The sequence below is a fragment of the Dreissena polymorpha genome, chromosome 11, assembly GCF_020536995.1.
Source record: "Dreissena polymorpha isolate Duluth1 chromosome 11, UMN_Dpol_1.0, whole genome shotgun sequence".
Lineage (NCBI taxonomy): Eukaryota > Metazoa > Mollusca > Bivalvia > Myida > Dreissenidae > Dreissena > Dreissena polymorpha.
In genome coordinates this window covers 82,980,725-82,999,352 of record NC_068365.1, presented here as the reverse complement: position 1 = coordinate 82,999,352, position 18,628 = coordinate 82,980,725, and the positions used below count along the sequence as shown (strand labels likewise).

The 18,628-nt window shown below is 34.6% G+C and overlaps 1 protein-coding gene across 1 annotated transcript in view; it reads right to left on the bottom strand.

Annotated features, from left to right (window-relative positions):
• The window catches only part of LOC127851894 (translation initiation factor eIF-2B subunit gamma-like), a 488,689-nt gene that overhangs the window by 8,543 nt on the left and 461,518 nt on the right, over positions 1-18,628 (bottom strand). The window lies entirely within an intron of this gene.

Genomic DNA, 18,628 nt, shown 5'->3' with positions numbered 1-18,628 from the left:
CCATTTTTGCTTCGCTAACAAATTTTTATAGCACTAACATTACATGTACATGTTGTTTTTCACAGCAGTATCCCTATGAAGTCAAGGTTTAGCTTATAACTTGTACACCTCAAGATACACTTAACATGTACAACCCTATGTGATTGATATGTTGTGAATCTAGGTTACCTTATTTCATTCACACATTCATAAATATTTAAATACTGCCTAAATCATTCAACCTCGGACGGAAGTAATAAGCGAGATTGATACACCAGGGAAGTTTCGCGTACATCTTTTTTGTAAGTAGATGAAATATTATATCTTAAGTTTGATAAATTATTAAGAAAATATATCTTGTATCAAATAACCATTGATAAATATTAACCGCGAATGTATAGGGCCACACAGAGTTTTAGCATAGCTTTACTAATCTTAATTTGTTCCGCTTTTTCTTGAAATCGAAAGTTTATGTATTTTTCTATTCAACTTAAAGTTCCAAATGTGCTTGGGGCTACTTTTGTTTGACGTTAGTGTGGACTGCTATCAAATTAAATGTGTCGTTTAGGAAGGCAGTACAATTGCAACTGAACTTTAATTTATAAAAATTTATAACTTTGGTCGCATGAATCTTGAAATCGAAAGTGCACGCATTTTTCTATTCAACTTAACTTTCAAAGTGTGTTTGCGTGCGACATTTGTTTGATGTTAATGTGAACTGCTATCATATTAAATATGTCATTACAGAAGGCAGTACACTGGTAATTGCAATTGAACTTGTTTATAATTTATAACTTTGGTCGAATGGTACTTGAACTCGAAAGTACATGCATTTTTCTATTCAACTTAACTTTCCAAATGTGTTTGCGTGCGACATTTGTCTGACGTTGGTGTGAACTGCTATCATATTAAACGTGTCGTTACAGAAGGCAGTGCAATTGTAATTGCAACTGAACTTTTTAATAATTTATAACTTTGGTCGAATGGATCTTGAAATCAAAAGTGCATGCATTTTTCTATTCATCTTAACTTTCCAAATGTGTTTGCGCGCGGCATTTGTCTGACGTTGGTGTGAACAGCTATCATAATAAATGTGTCGTTTAAGGGGTGTTGCGGCAGTTTATTTAACCGAGGATATATTTATAGCAACACCGATGCTATTATCACAACCCAATAATTTTGTTATCAGAATCATCACAAATAATTGACCGAGTAGGTTCATAATAGGTACTCAGTGGTTCGATCCCAGGTGCGGTTAACTTTTTTTTATTCTTTTTTTCTTTCTTTTATTTCATTCTTGTTTTTTTCCTTGAGCTCTTTAGTCCTGTTGTTTACATTAATCAATTTAAAGTATTTAATCAGAAACTTTAAAACATGCCGAAATCTGTCAACAAGTCCCTGTTATTGATGATTAAGGTCGAGTTTGATACTGTATAGTCTTATATTTGTGATTAAATATTGTATTAGTGTTGTTGTTTTTAAGTAAGCCGTTGTGATCCCAATTAAGATTGTAAACTATAAATATTTTTTTGCATATCTCTAACAGTCTATGAACCGATACTTGGGTTTCGCCTAATTGCTGTATTGTATGAAATTCGACACAGACGGTAGGGATAGTTAAACAAAAAAATCTCTGTTAAAAGTACGGTGACCCACTTTTTTTATTTTTGTTTTATGATAACAATACGTAGATGAATATATTTGAGCATTTTCGCAAAAAGTAATTAGATAGAACTTTTTTAATTCCATTTTTGTGGTTAAAATAGTAAAAAATTGATGTTTTTTGGGTGACATAAACATTTTAAAAATTAAATTACTTCAAATTTAACTTGCTTTCTCCATTTTTTTGGTTGTTTGTGGTTTAATTAAATGGTATATAATATATATTAGCTTATATAATATCTACATGTTGCCAATTTCATAGGTTATTGATCATTTTTAAGCAATTAGAGATTGTTCAGTTTTAATGAAAAAGTACATGTTATATAATGGTGAATAAAATCAAAACAAGGCCGGTGACCCTATGTTTTTATTTCATTTTTCATATAGTATTTGTATGTAGTACTTGAATAAAAATTTTGAGCAAAATATATTAGATGGAAAAAAATCAGCAAAACTGCAGCAACACCCCTTAAGAAAGGCAGTACCATTGTAATTGCAACTGAACTTGTTAATAATTGATAACTTCGGTCGAATGGATATTGATATCGCAAGTGAATGCACTTTTCTATCCAGCTTAACCTTCCAAATGAGTTTGCTTGTGACATTTTTTGGGGGGGATCTGGAAATCGAAAGTTCAACATATTTTAATATTGTAAAAGAACTAACCTACCTTAAGCCTGTACATTAAATGTCCACGTGGTTTCAAGAGTTTTATTTATTCGAGGTTAATATGCTATGTTTGTCATGTTTAAGTCAGTTTCTTCGTAGAGCTTTATCGAACAATTGATATTTGTATATAAATATTCGTATGTAATTTCTAACTTGTGTATTGTTATTGCCAAACAAAATTGTCATGTGAAATTCCTGCTTAGTGTTTCAAAATCAGTTTGCATTTGTCTTATTCATTTTTTTTTTAAATACTAATACTGGTATAAGTCTACCAACCGTAATTTGATACGACCAGGACTATGTTGTCTTGTAAAGCTTGATGAAACACCGTTCTATGTCAGTGGTCCACAGGCGTCAAGACTGATTATGAGCCCGGGGACGTTTGATTATTCAGGTACATTTGTGTAATCCATAGTGCTTTGTGATGTATCAAGCAATATAACAATGTTTACATAACTTTGAGGCTGTGTGTGATGTTTTATGCAAAGTTATCCAAATTAAAACACCCATTAAACGCATACATTTAATCTTAATGTGGAACGTATATTAAAGACTTTCATATTGACTTCTGTTATTTATTGGCATCTTTGGCAATGAAAACCTGTATATTCTTACAGTATTCTACTAATGGCAGAAGAAGGCATTGGAAATTCAGAGTCAGAGACTGGAAGCGTTCTCAGAAACAGCAGTCTATATAGTCGTCAGTCTCGGGTAAGTGATAGACTGTAAGCGTTTCTAGAAAAAACAGCCTATACAGTCTCCTCTCTCGGGTAAGTCAGATACTGGAAACGTTCTCAGACAAAGCAGCCTTAACAGTCGCTACTCTCGGCAAAATTAGAAGCTGGAAGCGTTTAAGGATGCAGTAGCCTGTACCGTCGTCACTCTCAGGTAATAATGGTATTGAACATTATAGAATTTTGAAGACTACGGTAGTGATATTTCGTTCGTTTGGTATAAAACGAAATCGATGTGAAGTTTTAATTGAATTCAAAAGAAAACAAACAGCGATTGGGTGCTAAATACATTTGTTTCTTAATGAATATTATCAATTGACAAATCGCATATAATGATTTTTCAAATGTAATAAAGTATGTAACTATAGCTTGTTTAAGCTGATTTTGTTCTATCAATACAATATATGTTTGTATATTGTAATTGGCATTTAGAATTTCGTTTTTTTAATTAAACCATAATGGTAGTTACTTTAAGGGATACACCTCACTCGATCAAAAGAAATGGACGAACATCAGCTGGGCATTTGACTTCATGTCAATAGGTTGTCCGAAACTAACACAGACCACAACGAACAGCACATTGTGACTTGTTATGATTATTGAATGGTTATAAAACGTGTTTTCATGTTTTGTTACAAATTAGACTGTCCAACCGTCACTCTCAGGTAAGTCAGAGACTGAAAGCGTTCTCAAACACAGCAATCTGTACAGTTGACACTATCAAGTAAATAAGGGACTAAACGCGTTCCCTGGCAAAGCAGCCTGTACAGTCGCCACTCATGGGTAAGGGTTGAATTGAAAGCGATACCAGACTCAGCGCTATGTAAAGTAATTACTCGCGGTTTAGTACTCAGGGAGTTTGCGTTAACTTAATTACAGTTTTGCAGTTCTCATACGAAACTCTAACCTTGATAGAAAATAAGAAACCAAATGCTTTATATCTCTTTAATGTATTTAATTAGTTTGCTCTCTGGATTAATTCAATTCCGAACGTCAGGGGTGCAGGTGTACATTCATTACGGATTCATACCGAAATCCCTGTTATGGTTTGCTCAATCCTGTTTCACGAAAATAACACAAAAAGTATGATTGTAAGCACTTTAATATACTTTACTAAACATGTGCTTGTATATGAGCACACATTTCAAATGAGTTGCTCCAGAATTTTACGTATATGTTATGGTCATATTAAGTGGGAACGCACGGCACTCTAATTACTGTCCCTAAAAATGAATTTATGTACGTTTGTGTTTATGATGGACAACGTATAACGTAATAAGAAGATTTTAATGGTACGAAATAATGTCCGGAAACATAAGGTATTAAATTGCTAACGCAAATTGCCTGCCACAATACACAGCAGGGTTTTATTATTTGGAATTTTATTCGAACTTACCAGTCTGTTTCTAAGAACGACGTTTATGTTTATACTCCATCCATGTTTAAAAAAGTATATACATGTGTGCGATTCGCTGAGGTTACTGACTGAAACCAAAATGTCAATTTACATGATAATAATGATGGAATAACGTACTATTCACGTGTTATAATTAAACAAAACAATGTGACTAGGTTAAAACTCTAAACATAATTGAACTAATATCCGTCTCATTTTAATTTATTAAGACAATAATTATGTATAAAATAATGTTAACGTATACAAGAATAAATTATTATATTATTAGTATCCATACTACAATTGGTTGTCTGAATGTCTATCAACACTACTTATGAAACTTAATTGTATACGTAACATGAAATACACTTACAACTGGTGTATGCACTTATTTGTACTCGTTATTTTTCTTATATTATTTAATATTAAAATCAACATTCATTTAAAACTTATATTAGAAGGCAATTTGCACTATTATGCATAACTAAAACATAAACATTATCTGAAACTATATATTTACCAATATCCAAACGCGTATTTAATAGTTTGTAGTGCAAATAGAAGGATCGTTAACTGACATTTATATTGTGCTATTGTATTGTCAGAGTAATGTCAAAAATATATCCGTGGAGATCTGTACTATAATGACCCGGCTGGGACACGGCGAGGAGATCAGACGTTGGCGAGTTGACAAATACAGGGATAGCCTGCGTAATGCGCCATCAAGTACTTTCACTAACATCACAGCTGGCAGCAAGGTAGAGGGACTGACCTGCTCTTTTAAAAACGACTGGGACATGTTATTCGTGTTGAAGGATATCCTCTGTGTGAAAGCTGGTATCAATCTTCACACCATACATGGCGACATAGATGTGTTTTAAATGGATACACGTGTATATCAAGGAAACTGCGTACTGTTACAAGAGAGACCAGGCATAGAACGTTATGACATAATTGTAAATTCTCAGTGTGATAATGGATATGGAGACATTCTACTTAGTAGTAATTTATTCCTAGATGAACTTTCGGCATCAGTTACACATTCAGCAACAGTGAATCATGAGCCAACGGGGCCGTCGAGACCAGGGACATTGGGAGGTGTATTTCATGTGGACAGAGTAGCTGCTCTACGGTGTCACTGCCCCAGCATTCTACAACGATGGACTGCCAGACCCCGTCATTGGCCGTCACAAGTCATTGTTCAGAAAGTCGTATCATTAGAAGCCTATCTAACACCGGTAGGATTTAAGGGAAGTGAATTCAAGCACATGGAGTGGCGGATTTGCTTTAACACCGGTGAGGCAGAACTTGTAAACAATCTTTATGGCACACAAGCGCAAGTGTATGTTATGCTTAAAATTATTATCAAAGATGTTCTAAGGCCTTGTAAGAAAGAAGTTACATCATACGTGATTACAAATATAGTACTTTGGCAAGCTGAGTGCAACCCACAGGGCAGCTTTAATACACGGAGTTTTTTTTCCGCTGGCTTCATGATTGACTGAGAGAACTTAAGAATGCATTTGCCTCACAACAATTGTCATACTACATGATTCCGGAAAGAAATTTAAAAGAAGCCAGTGGTTTGCAGGATAAGCAGCAAAGTACATCGATAGCAGATATCACGGACATGATGGCTGAAGGTCCCAGTGTATTATTGAGATTGCCGAAGATACGACAGTCCCCGGAGCCGATGTTGTGGCTCGCCATGACAAAGATGGAGCTGGAGATGTTGTCGCTGGGTAAGCGGAACAGAGCTATACAATGTAGAGATGAGTCTGATCCTATCCGACAGGAGATAGAGAGACGTATTTTTGAGATACTGATGGAGGTGAGGCAACGAATGCTCATAGAAGGCTGTGCTGTAAATGGTCTAATGGATATCTGCAGTAGAATCTTAATGTAGTACTGCATTAAAGAGGATGAAATTAATGTAGCCGATATAACTAATTAGAGACATGTAATACAGCGATTGTTTCAATATGTTGCCAGATATCAACAAGTAATTTTAGTTCAACGTTTCTTTTAATTGTGTGTGTGCTTATTATTTGTGTTATTGTTATTATAATGAATTCGATAATACTGGCACGTTTGAATGTAACATGCTGTTGCAGCATCAAAACGCACGGATTCTATGGACATCGTTAGCCGTTCACTACTTAAATAACACATGCAGCTATTTGACCTGCAATAAGAGCATTACTTATATTTTATTAACACGCGTATATCAATACGCAAACACCTCTGTGAGCACTAAACATGATACATTTCACGATACAACTTTGTTAAATAAAACACGTCGTCGATGCTCTGCAGCCTGATTTCCTGAAAGCATCAATACATAATATATGGTCGTCTAGAACTGCATTAACCGACTATATAAATAGCACCAGAAGACTCCATATCTGTTGTATATGACAACAGGGGGTTGACTTATAAAGCAATATAGTCTGGTTGATCGAAGACGTCATCCAATCGAAATTCATTTTGCAACAAAGAAAAAACAAACAATTAAAGCTGAACCCCCATCATGTGATTATATAATTACTTTAAGCTAGCGACGAATATCTTGTATACAAGCCAGCTTGTAAAGTCTTCCTAGTATCAAAGGGTCTTATAGACGATTAATATAGTAATGTATGTTATGTCTATAAATATTCTTTCTTAAGTAACTGATTATTTCTCTACAAGCTTCGTGAATACCATGCCGTAATAGTTTCCGTATTTAACTGAATACTATAATTATGAGTGATGTTGAGTAAATATCTGTAACGTTCGAAGCGACGTTTAAAAATTCGTTTTAGTTTTGGACACTCAAACTAAACATTTTAAACTGTGAACGTCAGACTGTTATTCGTGAGTGTTGTTTCAAAGCATGTTGTTTGGATGTATTTTATATTATTTTATCAATTTCAAATAAATTCCTTGTATTCAATACTGGTTTTTAATTTATGTCCAATATAATATCAAACTCATTGATTGCTGTAAGGTAACGGATATTTGTGGCATAATTGAATTAAAATAATACTCGATTTTTTTATCAACGCAATAACCCAAATTTCCTACAATCTTCAAAAGACAGTCACGCCTAGACCATCATTGTATTGCCCCGGGTATAAAATGTCAATCAGTGTCGGACACTCCGGTTTTTATCGTTCTTGAAGAGTCCTTGTTTGTTTACGTATCACAATTAGCAATCAAAACATCGGTCAATTCCGTTTGTATTCGTTATGTGTCCGTATCATACGTCATGTTTACGTTGACATATGACTTTGCACATGGCCGGACAGACTGTGCACATGTTACAACCAACTGTTTCATTGTTTATATCTGTATCTTGACGTCAGTTACTAAACCTTACCACGCACATAGCCGGAAAGAAGGCACACAATTTTTTGTTGTCGCGGAGAAGCCCACGTTCTTTACGCCGCATATGGCTTGGTGTTCAGAATAGTTTACCGACACTATAAAACGTTTTGTTAGAATTAAATAAGCAACACTAAATCACAAAGAAAACAGAATACGTAATAAACTGTTTGTCTGCATGTTTACATGAAATAGAACATAAAATCACGATTATTTTATAATCTCGATGCGTTTGTCTGTCTATTAATTCATTTAATGCCGAATTATAACGGTTTAACCCCCTTTTTTGGAACTTACTTCCTTTAAAGCACTTTTGGAAACCTGACTTCCAAATGATAAACAGCTCTTTCTTATGTTAGAAGGCTTTACGCGAATTAAATGTCGTGAGTGAATTCCGCATTGGTGCGAATGTTTTGGAAAACATTTTCACTTGAGGAAATCAAGCGTCATCCTTTTTTAATTAATTGTTATGCTAATAATTTTTATTATTATATGTTTTCTCGCACATTAAGTGTGTGTAATATAAGACATTCGACGGTATTATAAACACAGCGTAATTCTTACCTGTTTATTTAAACACATATGAACATAATTATGTTTGAATATGCCTCAAACGGAATACTATGTTTACTAAAGTATAACGAATTGTGTACCGCTCTAGAAAGCGGAAGGTACATGAAAACCCACCAATCAAACAAAAAAGATTACGTCGAAGTACCACGCCAGTTAAACACACAAAACTATCACATATACGTGCATTATAAGTGTTATGAAAAACAGAAAAGAGTAAAGCCGGTTCGATACTAGGATAAGGTTGCTGTAACCTTATACTACCCACTTGGAATACCTGACACCTGCTTAGAAGATGCATATCGGTGGGTGTTTTTTATTCAAACTTAAATATTAATTGTTTATTTAATACAGTGACATTTGACGCGTTTTACCATAACGATACTGATACATGTAAGTTACTTTGATGTGAAACACTTTGGAAGACCTTCTTTTAAACCAGTTCTAAGTTGGTCACTATATTATAATCGCAAAAGTGAATGTGTAGTAAATAGAAAGATTTGTGCAAACGCAATTCACGATATGATTTCAGTAGAAGTGATCAATATATACATGTATTTTTTCTTTTATACCTAAGTGAATATATATTATTTAAGACTGTTGTATTGATGGAATAAAGTAGTGATTCACTCTGAAAGATTGTTTCGTTTGTTCCTTAAATTGCCTTCTAATCTTAAGTAATGTTAATATGTCAAATGCATAACGAATTCATTCCGACCAAATCTTTTTTATCATGTATGTAAGTGCTGAATACAATTGAAAATGTATGCAGAGACATCCTAGGAAGAAATGACGTAACACAGATAATGGTTTATTTTCATAAAAAAGTGAGAAACTAGCATCATGACATATACGGAACAAAACGTGTAATTAAGTAGCACTCATAGCAGTTATATGTCAGACTTGTCTATGTATAAATAATAAAATAAAACAAAAACACTAGATACATCAGCTGTACATTTTTGCTTGGTTCGTTTGTTCTATTTGCTTTTTTTCCGGCTCTGTTGAATGACTCTTGTTCATATTCTACATTTAAACTCATGTGGTCCATGAATGGGGCATGGTATCCCAATCCAACGCTAATTTTAAATTCCTAATTACCGGGTAGATATACTGCAACGCAAAATGCACTTAATATCGCCCTTTAACCTTCATCATCTGAAAAGACAGTAAAATAATGGTTAAAACAAATTCATATCAGAACAAGGTCGACACGTCATACAATACATTTAATATTACTAAAAGGGCTGATGAACATTCTATTATCTCGTACATCAGCCACCCCACAACCCATCTTCTTTAAAATTGGTGAATTGATTCAGTTGATTCAGTTGGCCGGCAGTTTTTTTGTACAGCATTTTTATAATTCTACAGTAAAATGATTAAGAAAACACTTATATTGCACCACATACAATTCTATAAAACTATAATTTTGAAGAACACATATAAACTTCATTATAGATGGGTAGGTATTTCGTGTCAATCTCTTTCACATATGAAAGAGCTGTTTGTCATTTGGAAGTCAGGTCCCAAAATGTGCCTAAACGGAAGTTAGTTCCAAAAAGGGGGTTAAACCGTTATAATTCGGCATTAAATGAATTAATAGGCATACAAACGCGTCGAGATAATAAAATAATCGTGTTTTATGTTATTTTTTTACTGTTAATATGAACAAATACTGTTTATTATGAGAGAAAATTATGTTCGAACACCCAACATCTCGAAGGTCAAGAAATTAAACAACAAATTGGTCGACGGTTTTGCTTCAATAACGTTTTTATTCCAACGTCTACGGTATTGACACAAAAAACCGAGGGGAGCACAGACACCGTAGAGCCGAAAAGGCTTATTCATTTTAAAGATATATAAATATAAATTGGCTTACCGGGTGAAAATATCCGCTACTCCTTCACAAAAAAAACACTAAAACGACGCCATCTTCGAAGTTAAGTTCCAACTAAACTCACTTTAACCCGGTAAGCTCCCGTATACGCATGCCCCCCTGATCCACGTTTTAGTTTTGAATTAATAAAAATAAAATGTGCCTATGCACTCCGCAAATGTTAATCAGGGACGACTTTTTTCGCCTAGACTGAATTTTTTAAAGAAGTTACTTACTATACAAGCAAAAAGCCATAAAAGCGTATAGTTTCGTCCATGATTAAAAATAAACATATTTTCAAGAAGCAGCGCACATAATTATATTGTTTAACCGAAATACTGTCGAACACTCAACAAAATAAATACATGTACTATAATGGAAGTGTATTGCGTTTCCACAACATTAAAAGGGCCTTTTCACAGATTGTGGCATGTATTGAAGTTTGCCATTAAATGCTTTATATTGATAAATGTAAACATTGGATATAAAAAGCTCCAGTAAAAAAAAAAAAAAAAAATTAAAGAAAGAAAAAAGTAACCCTCAACTGGGCTCGAACCACTGACCCCTGGAGTAAAAGTCTATCGATTAGACCAATCGGCCATCCGTGCTCATACAATGAGTGAATACTTTAATACGATATATAAGCACATTTCGTAGTATCACACAATATAACGACTCCAACAAAATTCTCCAAATTATACAATCTTTTTACTTTGCAACGCGTTATAATTTTCAGGTTTTTAACTCGTCCAAAGATGCATATGATGGATATTTAAGAGCATGGTAAATGTTCAGTATTACCGTTCCCTATCAAGTATCATAACTATAACGAAAATTTGCAAATCTGAATTTTTTGTGTGTAATGTTGCCAATTTACCGAAACGTGAAAAGGCCCCTTTAAAGCCTAACATGTGTTTATATATGAAATCTTAACGCAGAAGTACGGAATACTGTTCGTGCCATCGTGGTTACACATTAAAATCCAGAGGTCGACAATGCGATAGTGCGATAGTCATGTTTTCTCAGGACATATCGGTCACATTATCTCATGACAGATCGGTCACAATCTCTCAGGACATATCAGTCACATTCAATCCTAACAAATCGGTCACATTATCTTCGACTCATTCAGGTTTGGAGTTACATACAGCTGTTGACGGCTTAATTCGAGATGACGTTTATTTTCTTTCGATGGTTAGGCTTTATGTTGAAAACTACATATTATCGAATGGATTTTTTTTTACATGAACCTGTCTGTTTGAATGTTATGTTTAAAACATAGTAAATGATTTACGTTAAAAAGAGACTGCATTTTAAAACCTAAACAAATCAATACAAACGTTAAGTTTTCGTCCATAGTTAGATTGAAAAGGCTGATATTGGACACTTTTTATTTTAACGAAGCTAAATTGTGTTTAAGTCGCGAGCCCATCGTCGTATCACTGCTCTTAAAGCTCTAAACAAGTACGTGGAGAATAGACCTGGTTTCGCTAAACATTTTAAGGATCAACGTGGACACATATATATTGTTTTCTGATTTCGGAACCAAACACAGGTTTGATTCATATAGCTTAAAGACAATTTCTTTGCGATATTCGCGGGCTTAACATTGCTCTGTTTCATTCTGGGAAAATGGGGCTTAAAGTATGTGCGAAAGTGTCGTCATTGATTAGCATGTACAGTCCGTATTTTCGTTAAGAAGAGACTACTTTCAAACGAAAAAGCGGAATATGTCGTCCCTAATTCAGTATATGCAGTTATTAGCCTGTACGGACGAATATGGGGCGACAGTTTTACGCGACTAACATGGTTATTGCTTATGACAGTTCCCATTTCAATCAAAGCAAGTGGCCTTTCAACAGCCACAATGAATGCAAAAAATAAACATACCAGTCACGTTATGTGAAAATGGGTCACACCTTTTTATTCTAACTACGTTATAACGGAATTAAATCAAAGCGCTGAAGACACTGAAGTTGTTCGCTGTTGTCGTCCTTGGTTAGCTTGTGCGCATTGCACAGGCTAATCTTGTTTGACATGCATTAAGCCCCGTTTTCTCTGAAAAAAGCCAATATGTACAGATTTCAATGATAAACACTAGACTGGCCAATATCGTCTTACAAGTTGGTAAATACACTCACTGCAGTGGTATACTCAAGCATTCGTCGTCTGCAGTGCAGACAGGCAGCGGTAATCGTTTCTAACATAGTGAGTTACGGTTTTGAGAGTAGTTAAGGCTTCTAAGCACATGCTGATTTGCAAAACATGCTCTGTATATTTAGTCGTGAGCTAACGCTCACAACTAAAACATCAGATTTATATTGTTATGTTCTTAAATGTAGCTTCGGGCTTAACCTTGCTCTGTTTTCGTTCAAGGTATGCAGTAAACATGCACATTTCATCTCATTTTTCACACCCATTAACTAAAATTTCATATATTGATGTTTCTTACGAAAAAGCATTAAGTGGAAGGATCCCGAGTAAGCCTGTTTAATAAAAAAGATCATTGGAGGTTAAAGGTTTTTAGGTCCCGGTAAAGACTTTTTGACCTGCAATCTGGTTTGTGCATGTCAGAACCAAATACAACAGTGCAGATGGCTGACGGATCGACAACAGCGTCTCGTCCGCTCGCTTTTAGGTCTGATGATGGATGATATCAATGTAAAATTGTATGTATAATCTAAAAATAAACTACTTGATAGAAGAAAACAAAAATACATTTAACTTAACATCTTTAAATTTTCAGTGCATTGTTAATTAATGATATCTTCCTTGCAGTAAACATGTAAACTTATTAATTTCTGTTGTAAATAAATCCTGTTTAAATCATATCATATGACGTCAATGTTTGGATAATGAAACGAGAGATGTCAACATATTTCTGAAACGATAAAGATTCAACAATTTAAAGAAACCAGTGAATACATACGTTTAACAAAGACAAATATGTCCCAGATTCATCGATGTTCTGCCGCTGAAAATAACAGTCGTCGTTTATGGGGACAACATATAAAAAGTGGGGGAAAATTCCTGTTGAACCCTATTATTATTTCGTTTAAGACAAAATATTAGCTCCATTTTGCTTAGATGACAACGTTTAATAGCACTGACCTTACATGTACAGGTTTTCTTTCGAAGCAGTATCCATTTAATTTCAAGGTTTATCTTATAACTTGTACACCTCAAGAACACTAAACATGTACAGCTCTACGTGATTGATTTGTCCTGAATCTCGGTTACCTCATATTGCATACATATCTAAATACTGCCTAAATTACTTAAACTCGGACAGAAGTAACAAGCGAGATTGATACACCAGGGAAGATTCGCGTACATCTATTTTGTAAGTAGATGAAATATTATCTCTTAAGTTTCATAAATTATTTATAAAATATATCTTGTATCAAATAACCATATAGTAATATTTACAGCGAATGTATTGGGCAACACACAGCGAAAGCATAGCTTTACTTATCAGAATTTGTTTTCGATTGTTCTTGAAATCGAAAGTGCATGCATTTTTCTATTCAGCTTAACTTTCCAAATGTGTTTGCGTGCGGCATTTGTCTGACGTTAGTTTGAACTGCTATCATATTAAAAGTTTAGTTACAGAAGGCAGTAAAATGTTTATTGCAACTGAACTTGTCAATAATTTATAACTTTGGTAGAATAGAGCTTGAAATCGAAAGTGCATGCATTTTTCTATTCAACTTACCTTTCCAAATGTGTTTGCGTGTGACATTTGTTTGACTTTAGTTTGGACAGCTTTCATATTAAATGTGTCGTTACAGAAGGCAGTACGATTGCAATTACAACTGAACTTGTTAATAATATATAACTTTGGTCGAATGAATCTTAAAATCGAAATTGCATGCATTTTCCTATGCAGCTTAACCGTCCAAATGTGTTTGCTTGTGATATTTTTTGGGGATCTGGAAATCGAAAGTTCAACATATTTCAATATTGTAAAAACAACTAACCTACCTTAAACCTGAACATTATGTTTGTTTGTGGTTTGAAGAGTCTATTCGAGGTTAATATGCTATGTTTGTCATGTTTGTTTATAGAGCTTTATCGAACAATTATTATTTTTTTATGTATATTCATATGTTATTTCTTACTTGTGTGTTGTTAATGTCAAACAAAATTGTCATGTGAAAGACCTGCTTAGTATTTCAATATCAGTTTGGATTTGTCTAACTCAGATTTTTAAACATACTAATACTGGTATGAGTCTACCACCCGTAATTTGATACGATAAGGACTATGTTCTCTTGACACGTGTGGTGAAAAACCGTTCTATGTAAGTGTTCCAAAGGCGTAAAGGCTGAATTGGGCTGGAGACGTTTTAGTATTCAGGTACATGTGTGTAATCCACACTGATTCGTGATATATCACGCAATATAACAATGTATTCATAGCTTTAAGCGGGTGTGTGACGTTTTATGCGAAGTTATCCAAACTAAAACTTTCATGTAACACACATATTCGCTCTAAATATAATGGGAAGGTATATTAGTGCCTTTTATATAGACTTCTGTTATTTATTCGCATCTTTGACAATGGCAACTTGTATTTACTTCCAGCATTCTACAAATGGCAAAAGGAGGCATCGAATATACAGAGTCAGAGACTGGAAGCGTTTTCAGAGACAGCAGTCTATATAGTCGTCACTCTCGGGTAAGTCATAGACTGGAAGCGTTTCCAGACACAACATCCTATACAGTCGCCTCTTTCGGGTAAGTCAGATACTGGAAACGTTCTCAGACAAGCCCTAACAGTCACTACTCTCTGCAAACTTAGAGTCTGGAAACGTGTCCAGATGCAGCAGACTCTACCGTCGTCACTCTCAGGTAACAATGGTATTGGGCAATATAGAATTTTGAGCACTACGGTATCAAACAAAATCGATGTTAAGTTTGAATTGGCTTTAAAAGAAATACACTAATAGCGATTTGGTGCTTCGTATATTATTTTCTTAATTAATATTTACAATTGACAATTTGCATATTATGAGTTTTCACATATACTTAAGTATTTAACTATATGTATTGGTATACATTTATATTACTGAATTATGCGTTATGAAAATTTAACCATCATTTCTAGATTTAAATTGTGTGTCATTTTGTGCTGATCATATTGGAATCCGTATTAAAATATTGCAATTTAAAGTGTGAAGCTTGTATAAGCTGATTCTATCGATACAATATATGTGTGTATATTGTAATTGACATTTAGAATTTTGTTTCTTTTAAATTTAACCATGATGATAGCTACTAGAATGGATACACTTCACTTGATCAAAATAAATGTACTAACATCAGCTCGGCATTTGACTTCATGTCAATAGGTTGTCTAACATTAACTCAGACTACAACAAACAACACATTGTGACTTATTGATATTGAATGGGTTATAAATTGTTTGTTGATGTTTTGTTACAAATAAGACTGTACAACTGTCACTCTCAGGAAAGTCAGATACTGAAAGCGTTCTCAAACACAGCAATCTGTACTGTCGACACTATCAGGTAAGTCCTGGACTGAACAAGTTCCCAGACACAGCAGCCCGCACAGTCGTCACTCACGGGTAAGGGATGAATTTAAAGCGATACCTCACTCAGCGCTATATAAAGTTTTCACTCGCGGGTTAGTTTGTGTTTGTGTTTACTTTATAACAACTAACCTTGATAGAAAACCAGAAACAAAATGCTTTTTTATCTCGTTAAAGTGATTATTTACGTTGTTCTCTGGATTAATTGTTCAAGCCCGAACGTCAATGGTTCAGGTGTAGATTCGTTAAAGAGTCTTACCGAAATCTCTGTGATGGTTTCCTAAATCACGTTTCAGGAACATAACAAAACAACACTGATTGTAATATAAAGAAGTGAAACTCCAGCTGCTGGAGCAGTATTGAATCTTCATTAAAAACAATTAGTTGGTCCTTTATTTAAGGCAAGTGACCGATTGCCCAAACAGTACAAAACAGCACAATACAGCACAATACAAACCAACATAAACACAAAATATGAATAAAGCTGGGGTCACCGCCTTTGAACGGTCAATGAAAAGCATTGGGCACTAATTGACTATACTTGAACTGTTTTATTGTGCTTTTGCACGTTAACTCTCAGTCGGATCACAGCTTTCAATTGAGTAATGACCGAATTTTGTGTAAAAAGTATGGTCATATTGGGTGTGGTGGTGAAGTGGATGAGATGTCCGCCTAGTGATCGGGAGTTTGTGGGTTCGCTCCATCCTCGGGTAGCGTTCTCATTATCTTCTTCATAGACACCAAGTACTTGTTCTTCCCAGGAAACGTACACAACGTTTCCTGTCAGTAATAATCGAGCTCGATTGTAGACAGTATTAAGTTGAAGTTGAAGTTGAAGTGGTAGTAGTAGTAGGAACGCACGGAACTGTCATTAATGTCCCTAAAATATGAATGTGTGTACGTGGTTGATTATGATGTGCCACGTATAACATATTTATCAAGATTTATATGGTGCGAAATAATGTCCGGCATCATTCGGAACTGCATTGCTAACGTGTTTAGTGCCTGCCACTTTTCACATCAGGGTTGTATTACTTTGATTTTAATTCGATCTTACCAGTCTGTTTCTTAGAACGACATTTATGTTTATACTCCATCCATCTTTAAAAAGTATATACATGTGATCGATGAAATGACGTTAGTGAATGAAACACACTTGTCAATGGACATGATGATAATGAGAGAATAGCGTAAGAAAGCCTATTAGTACCACTTACATCTTAAATAAAACAGTGCGAAGACGTATTAACGCGAACAAAGGCGTTTCTACACAAATAAACACGTAATATCGAAAACAAACGCATTATAGCGCTAATCAACGTGTAATAATGCTAAATAAACGCATACTAATGCGTAATTAAGGCATGCACACGCTAAAAAGGCGTAATAACGCAAACCTAAAGGCGTACAAACGCTAAAAAAGTCGTAATAACTCCAAACTTAAAGGCGTGTATACGCTAAAATGGGCGTAATAACGCAAAGGCGTACACATGCTTTAAAAACGAGTAGTAACGCCTTGTGTAATATATACAGGTATGGCTTCTTTAAAGAAATTAATTCAAACCAAAACGTTATGGATACATTTGAGTACATTAATTTTATAATGACAAGTTCAGCAATTCTAGAAATCGTCCATATAAGCCAGAATAGGCAACATACATTTGTACGGACTCCTGTTGGTATAATCACCTATGACTGGGTTGATTTTTATGCCTATTACTCGCTTTTTTAGCGTTATTGCGACTTTTAAAGCGTTTGGCGTTATGGCACCTGTTTTAGCGTTTGTACGCCTTTTAGTTTGGTGTTATTACGCCTTTTTATAGCGTAATTACGCCTTTTCTAGCGTTATTACGCCTTTTTAGCGTGTGTACGCCTTTTTATTTGGTGTTTTTACGCCTTTCTTAGCGTAATTACGCGTTTATTAGCGTTATAATGCGTTTGTTTGCGTGTGTACGTGTTTATTATCGTAGTTACGCCTGTATTCGCGTTAATACGACTTCGAACTTTTGTTAGTGCTACTAATTGGCTTTCGTAATAACGTTCTATTCAATTCTTAGAATTAAATAAACCAATGTGACTTAACATCTACACATACATAAATTATTCGTATCATTATCATTATTTAAGACAACAAATATGTATCAAATAATATTGACGTTTACAAAATTAAATATATATTATTAGTATCCATACTAAAAGTGGTTGTCGGAATGCCTATCAACACTAATTATGAAACGTAATATAGTATTTAACATGACAGATGATGTAAGCATTTATTTTTACTCGAACTATGTATTATGTTAATTAATTATTCAACATTTGTTTAAATCGTATATTAGAAGGCATTACGCACTATTAATGAAAAATTGAAACATAAAAATGATCTGAAACTTTATTTATACCTATGTCCGGAACGTGTATTGTATAGTTTATAGTGCAACAAGAAATAAATATATATCGTGAACTAACATTTATACCATAAAAGACATTATTGTATTTACAGAATCATGTCGAAAATATGTCCATGGAGATCTGTACTATAATGACCCGGCTGGGGTACAGCGAGGAGATCAGACGATGGAGAGTTGAGAAATACAGGGAGATTGATAGTCTGCAAAGTGCACGAAGAAGTGATGACACTTTGATCACAGCTGGTAGCAAGGCAGAGGGGCTGACCGGCGTGTTCGAAAGCGACATGGACTTTTTATACGTGCTGAAAGGTCTCCTCTGTGTGGAAGCCGGTATCAGTATATACAGCATTCAGGCCGACATTGAAGTGTACAGGATGGATACACGCGTATATCCAGGACACTG